At 41.4% G+C, this 6,099-nt stretch overlaps 1 non-coding gene across 1 annotated transcript; it reads left to right on the forward strand.

Annotated features, from left to right (window-relative positions):
• Positions 1 to 4,951: 4,951 nt before the first annotated feature.
• LOC115718320 (small nucleolar RNA R71) lies at positions 4,952 to 5,058 on the forward strand. Its single transcript, XR_004011899.1, has one exon. It is a non-coding gene; the product is annotated as a small nucleolar RNA R71 (small nucleolar RNA).
• The last annotated feature ends 1,041 nt before the right edge of the window (positions 5,059 to 6,099 follow it).

Here is a 6,099-nt window from a genome sequence, read left to right on the forward strand (position 1 = left end):
GTCAGCAAGTCGCGACCTGGCCAAAGGCTAGTCGCGACTTGCTAACGAGGAAAATTTAGGTGTTTCTGGAAAATCAGCAAGTCGCGACTGAGGTCGCGACTAGGCTTAATGCTAGTCGCGACTTCTGGGCTTCAGGTCGAAAAAATAATTTTTTTTTTCACGCTTTTCACGATTCAATTAAAAAGAAATAATGTCTGGTACTAAACTAAAAATTGAAAATACTAACAAAACAATCAAAACAAAATAATACTTGGGCTGCCTCCCAGAAGCGCTGTGTTTATTGTCATGCAGCTAGACGCTGAGCCTTGGACTTCAAAGTGGCGCCAGGATCATGGCGGACTTGGCTTGGTCAAACTGACCTCCCAAGTAGAGCTTTAACCTTTGTCCATTGACTTTGAAAGTTGTTGGACTTTCACCTTTTAACTCCACCGCTCCATAAGGAAACACCTTGACCACCGTAAATGGCCCCGACCATCTTGATTTCAGCTTTCCAGGAAACAGTTTCAGCCTTGAATTGAAGAGTAGCACTTGCTGTCCTGGGTGAAACTCTTTCCGTATTAGACCTTGATCGTGCCACTTTTTAGTTCTCTCTTTGTATATCTTGGCGTTTTCATAGGCTTCGTTCCGAAACTCATCTAACTCATTCAGCTGTAACAGTCTTTTCTCCCCTGCAGCTTTTAGTTCCATGTTAAGAGTCGTCATAGCCCAAAAAGCTTTATGCTCTAACTCCACCGGTAAATGACAAGCCTTTCCAAACACCAACCGATATGGGGACATGCCAATCGGTGTTTTGAAAGCTGTTCTGTATGCCCACAGTGCGTCATCCAACTTCCTTGACCAATCTTTCCTTGATCTTTGCACTGTTTTCTCCAGAATCATCTTAATCTCTCGGTTAGAGATTTCAGCTTGGCCATTACTTTGGGGATGGTATGGTAAAGCAGTTCGATGTCGAACACCATATCTTGAGAGGAGTGCTTCAAACTGCTTGTTACAGAAATGGCTCCCTTCATCGCTTACTATTGCTCGAGGAGTACCAAACCGAGTAAAAATGTTCTTTTGTAAGAAGCGGAGAACTGTCTTTCCATCATTCTGAGGTGTAGCTGAAGCTTCGACCCATTTAGACACATAATCAACAGCCAAAAGAATGTACTGATTGCTAAAGGATGAAGGAAAAGGACCCATAAAGTCTATTCCCCATACATCAAACAATTCAACTTCTAAAATTCCTGTTAAAGGCATCTCGTTTCTTCTTGAGATATTACCTGTTCGTTGACAACGATCACATGCCTTTACAAAAGTAGTAGCATCCTTGAATAGCGTTGGCCAAAAGAATCCACTTTGCAACACCTTTGCAGCTGTTCTATTTCCACTAAAATGTCCCCCACATGGTAAAGCATGCTAGTGATTTAGGATAGAATACATCTCCTCTTCAGGAACACATCTCCTTATGATCTGATCGGCGCAGTGCTTGTAGAGGATTGGTTCTTCCCAATAGTAATGTTTCACCTCAGAAAAGAATTTCTTCAATTGTTGACGCGAAAGCTCGGGTGGAGTTATTTTTGCAGCCAAGAAATTAACATAGTCAGCGTACCAAGGTACCATCAGGTTTTCCCTCACACTAAAGAGTTGTTCATCAGGAAATTGCTCATTTATTTGTACCTCCTTTGTATTCTGACTCTCTTGCAGCTCTAATCTTGACAAATGGTCTGCTACCAGGTTCTCGGTGCCCTTTTTATCTTTTATCTCTAAGTCGAACTCTTGAAGTAAAAGTACCCACCGAATCAGTCTTGGTTTTGCATCCTTCTTGGTCATAAGGTATTTGATTGCTGAATGATCTGTGTAAACAATTACCTTATTTCCAATTAGGTAGGGTCGAAATTTGTCACAAGCAAACACTATTGCCAGCATTTCTTTCTCTGTAGTGGCGTAGTTTAATTGAGCGTCATTCAGAGTTCTACTAGCATAGTAGATTGTGTGGAATACTCTGTCAACTCTTTGACCCAGAACCGCTCCAATGGCATAGTCACTAGCATCACACATCAACTCAAACGGCAGTTCCCAATTTGGTGAAGTTACTATCGGTGCTGTAATCAATTTCTCCTTTAAAATCTTGAAAGCTTTTAAACAATCTTCTCCGAACTCAAATGGAACTCCATTTACAAGTAAGCTCGATAAAGGTTTTGAGATTTTAGAGAAGTCCTTGATAAATCTGCGGTAGAAGCCAGCATGTCCCAGGAAACTCCTCACTCCTTTTACAGAAACTGGAGGTGGCAAATTTTCTATTGTTGAGACCTTTGCCTTATCCACCTCAATTCCTGCTTTTGAAATTTTGTGCCCAAGAACAATTCCTTCTGTTACCATAAAGTGACACTTCTCCCAGTTTAACACCAAGTTAGACTTCTCGCACCTTGTTAGTACTTTTTCCAGATTTTCCAAACAATGATCAAAGGAAGAACCAAACACTGAGAAATCATCCATAAAAATTTCAATACAAGATTCAATCAAATCTGAAAAGATAGCCATCATACACCTTTGAAAAGTGGCAGGGGCGTTGCACAAGCCGAAGGGCATTCTTCTGAAAGCAAAGGTACCATAAGGACATGTGAAAGTAGTCTTCTCCTGATCTTCAGGTGCTATAGCTATCTGGTGGTACCCAGAATATCCATCAAGAAAACAGTAATACTCTTGCCCCGCTAATCTGTCTAGCATTTGATCGATGAAGGGCAAAGGGAAGTGATCTTTTCTTGTTGCTTTGTTGAGTTTCCTGTAATCGATGCAGATCCTCCAACCGGTGACTGTTCTTGTAGGAATCAACTCATTCTTTTCATTCTTGATCACCGTCATTCCACCTTTCTTCGGGACCACTTGCACCGGGCTAACCCACTTACTATCTGAAATAGGATAAGCAACTCCAGCATCCAACCACTTAACTACTTCTTTTCTGACTACTTTTTTCATGGGTGGATTGAGTCTTCTTTGAGCATCAATAGTTGGTTTGGCGTTGTCTTCCATGAGAATTCGATGCATCACTGTTGAAGGACTGATTCCTTTAACATCTCCTAGTGTCCAAGCGATTGCCTTGTTGTGAGCCCGAAGTACCCTCAAAAGTCTATCAGTTTCCACATCAGAGAGAGAAGCTGAAACAATAACTGGCAGCTTTTTATCTTGACCCAAAAACTCATACCTCAAGTGACTAGGAAGCACCTTCAATTCAAGTTCTGGGGGCTTTTCAGTAGATGGCTTCAGCTCTTTTGGAACCGCTCCCAATTCCTCAAAGTATCTTCTGTTCAAAGGCCCATAGGAGTCGAGCCACTTCACATACCCCATGACCTCTTGTCCTTCTTGCTCCGTCAATTCATCTTCAGTTAGACTTAGTTCAAGAGGATCATCTAGCAGCTTTTTCTCACTCACCATTTCATCAATCAAATCAATAAAGAAGCAGTTATCACTTGCCTTTGGGTACGTCATAGCCTTTAGCACATTAAAGACCACTTCTTCTCCTTGGACTCTCAGCTTTAATTCACCTTTCTGAACATCGATTAAGGCTTGGCCAGTTGCCAAGAATGGTCTCCCAAGAATAATTGGGACATTGCTATCTTCTTCCATATCCAAGACGATGAAATCAGCTGGAAAGATGAACTTATCAACCTTAACTAACACATCCTCAATGACTCCTCTAGGATGGGCTAGTGATCGGTCCGCCAATTGGAGAGTTACTGTTGTTGGCTTTGCTTCACCCAACTGCAGTCTTTTAAACACCGATAGAGGCATCAAGTTAATGCTAGCTCCCAAGTCACAAAGTGCATTTATTCCCTCAATTTTTCCTATAGTACAAGGAATAGTGAAACTCCCTGGATCTCTGAGTTTAGGAGGGAGTTTCTTCTGTAGGATGGCACTGCACTCTTCAGTTAGAGCCACTGTCTCATAGTCCTCCATCTTTCTCTTCTTTGACAGGATTTCCTTCATAAACTTCACATAACTTGGCATCTGCTCTAAAGCTTCAGCAAAGGGAATGTTAATGTGAAGTCTTTTGAACACTTCCAGGAATTTGGTGAACTGCTTGTCTAGACTTGACTTTCTGAGCCTCTGAGGATAGGGTATTTTCACATGGTGATCTATATTAATTGGTGGAGACTGCTGTGGCTGTGGTTGACTATCAGTAGCCTTCGTTGGAGTGGGTGTTGGGGTCGACATCGGTTGCTCTTTATTCTCCTTTTCTCCATTCACTAGTTGTGGCAATTCAGGACCATCATAATTTTTACCGCTTCTCAGGGTAATTGCCTTGCAGTTTTCCTTGGGGTTTACTTCAGTTGTGCTAGGCAAATTCCCTTGAGGACGGGTTGCTACTTGAGTTGCTAGTTGGCCCATCTGTGTCTGCAGGTCTTTGATTGAAGATCTAGTTTCAGTCATGAATTGAAGCAATAAATCTGTCTGCAAACTAGAATTTCCACCAGAGGTTTGTTGCTGATTAAACTGTTGATTCTGATTCTGGTTCTGATTTCGTTGCTGATAGAACCCACTGTTTCTTCGGTTGTTACCCTGGTTGAACCCATAATTGTTATTGTTGTTCTGTGAATAGTTTCCAATGGCTTTAGCTTCATCCATTGGCAAATCATCCACATCAGCTTGGCATTCTGAAAAATGATGGCTTCCCCCACATAACTCACACACAACTTGGGCTTGTTTAGCTTGCCCTGCAATTATCTTTGTCAATGCCTCAACCTGTGCTGTCAACTTGGTGATTGCATCGACCTCTAACACACCAGCTACCTTCTTTGATTGACTCCTCTCAGTTGGCCACTGTTGATTGTTTAGAGCCATCTCCTCTAATAGATCATAAGCCTCATTAGCACTCTTCCTCATAAAGGCTCCTCCAGCTGCAGCATCTATTAAAGTTCTTGTATTTCCTACCAACCCATTGTAGAAGTTGTGGACCAGCATCCACTTCTCTATACCATGGTGAGGGCACTTTCTGATCAGATCTTTAAACCTCTCCCAAGCCTCATGGAGAGATTCATTATCTTGTTGGCAGAAGTTATTAATTTCTCCTCTCAGCTTTGCAGACTTGGCTGGAGGAAAGAACTTTGACAAGAATTTCGTTGCCAAATCATTCCAGGTGGCAATAGAGTTGGGTGGCAAGGAGTTTAGCCAACTCTTGGCTCGCTCTCTAAGAGAGAATGGGAACAGTCTCAGTCGAATAGCATCATCACTAACTCCATTAACTTTAAAGGTTTCACAGAGTTCCATGAAGTTAGAAAGATGCAGATTAGGATCTTCAGAAGGGAGGCCACCAAACTGAACTGAAGACTGCACCATCTGAAGTATGGCAGGTTTGATCTCAAAGTTGTTTGCATCCACTGCCGGTGGCCTGATACATGACTGCACTCCCGTCAGAGTAGGGAGAATGTAATCTCTCAAGCTGCGGCCATTAGCTTGATCTTCTACTGCGCCACCATTGTTACCGTTGTTGCCTCCATTGTTTGCAGCATTGGCAGCCATGATGTCTGAAGTTTCGGCGATTCTTTGAAACTCCCTCTTGCCTCTTGTTCTTTCGGTTTCTCCTACAAGTTTTCTCGATTTCGGGATCAACTGGTAATATCACTGCTTGTCCTTGACGGCGCATACACTTATGATTCCTGAAATAGATCAAGAAAATATTGCAAGAAAAAGGTTAGAAAAATCAGCAAGAGAAAATATACCAAAGTAGAAGTTAGTATAATTTTGTGTAATATCAATCTTTAAACAATTCCCCGGCAACGGCGCCAAAAACTTGTTACGAAAATTCTGTTTATTACGCAAGTGTACGTATCAAGTAGTATCTCACGCAAGTGAGGTCGAACCACAGGGAATTGGATTAAGTACTACTAAATTATAATTATGATTCTATTTGGTAAAATAATAAGTTGCAATTTTAAAAGTAAATAACTCAGAAATTAAAGAGAAAATAAACGAAGATTAATCAAGATGAGAGATTAGGGAGGTGAATCCTGTTGATAAGTTACCTATGTTAATGCCTAATTGCTATCCTTATCTCAATGTGAAAGACAGATTATAAATTAACCTAACTCTTTTCAGATCTTTTAGGTTCTAAATAATATG

Source organism: Cannabis sativa, chromosome 5 (assembly GCF_029168945.1).
Source record: "Cannabis sativa cultivar Pink pepper isolate KNU-18-1 chromosome 5, ASM2916894v1, whole genome shotgun sequence".
In the NCBI taxonomy this organism is placed as follows: domain Eukaryota; kingdom Viridiplantae; phylum Streptophyta; class Magnoliopsida; order Rosales; family Cannabaceae; genus Cannabis; species Cannabis sativa.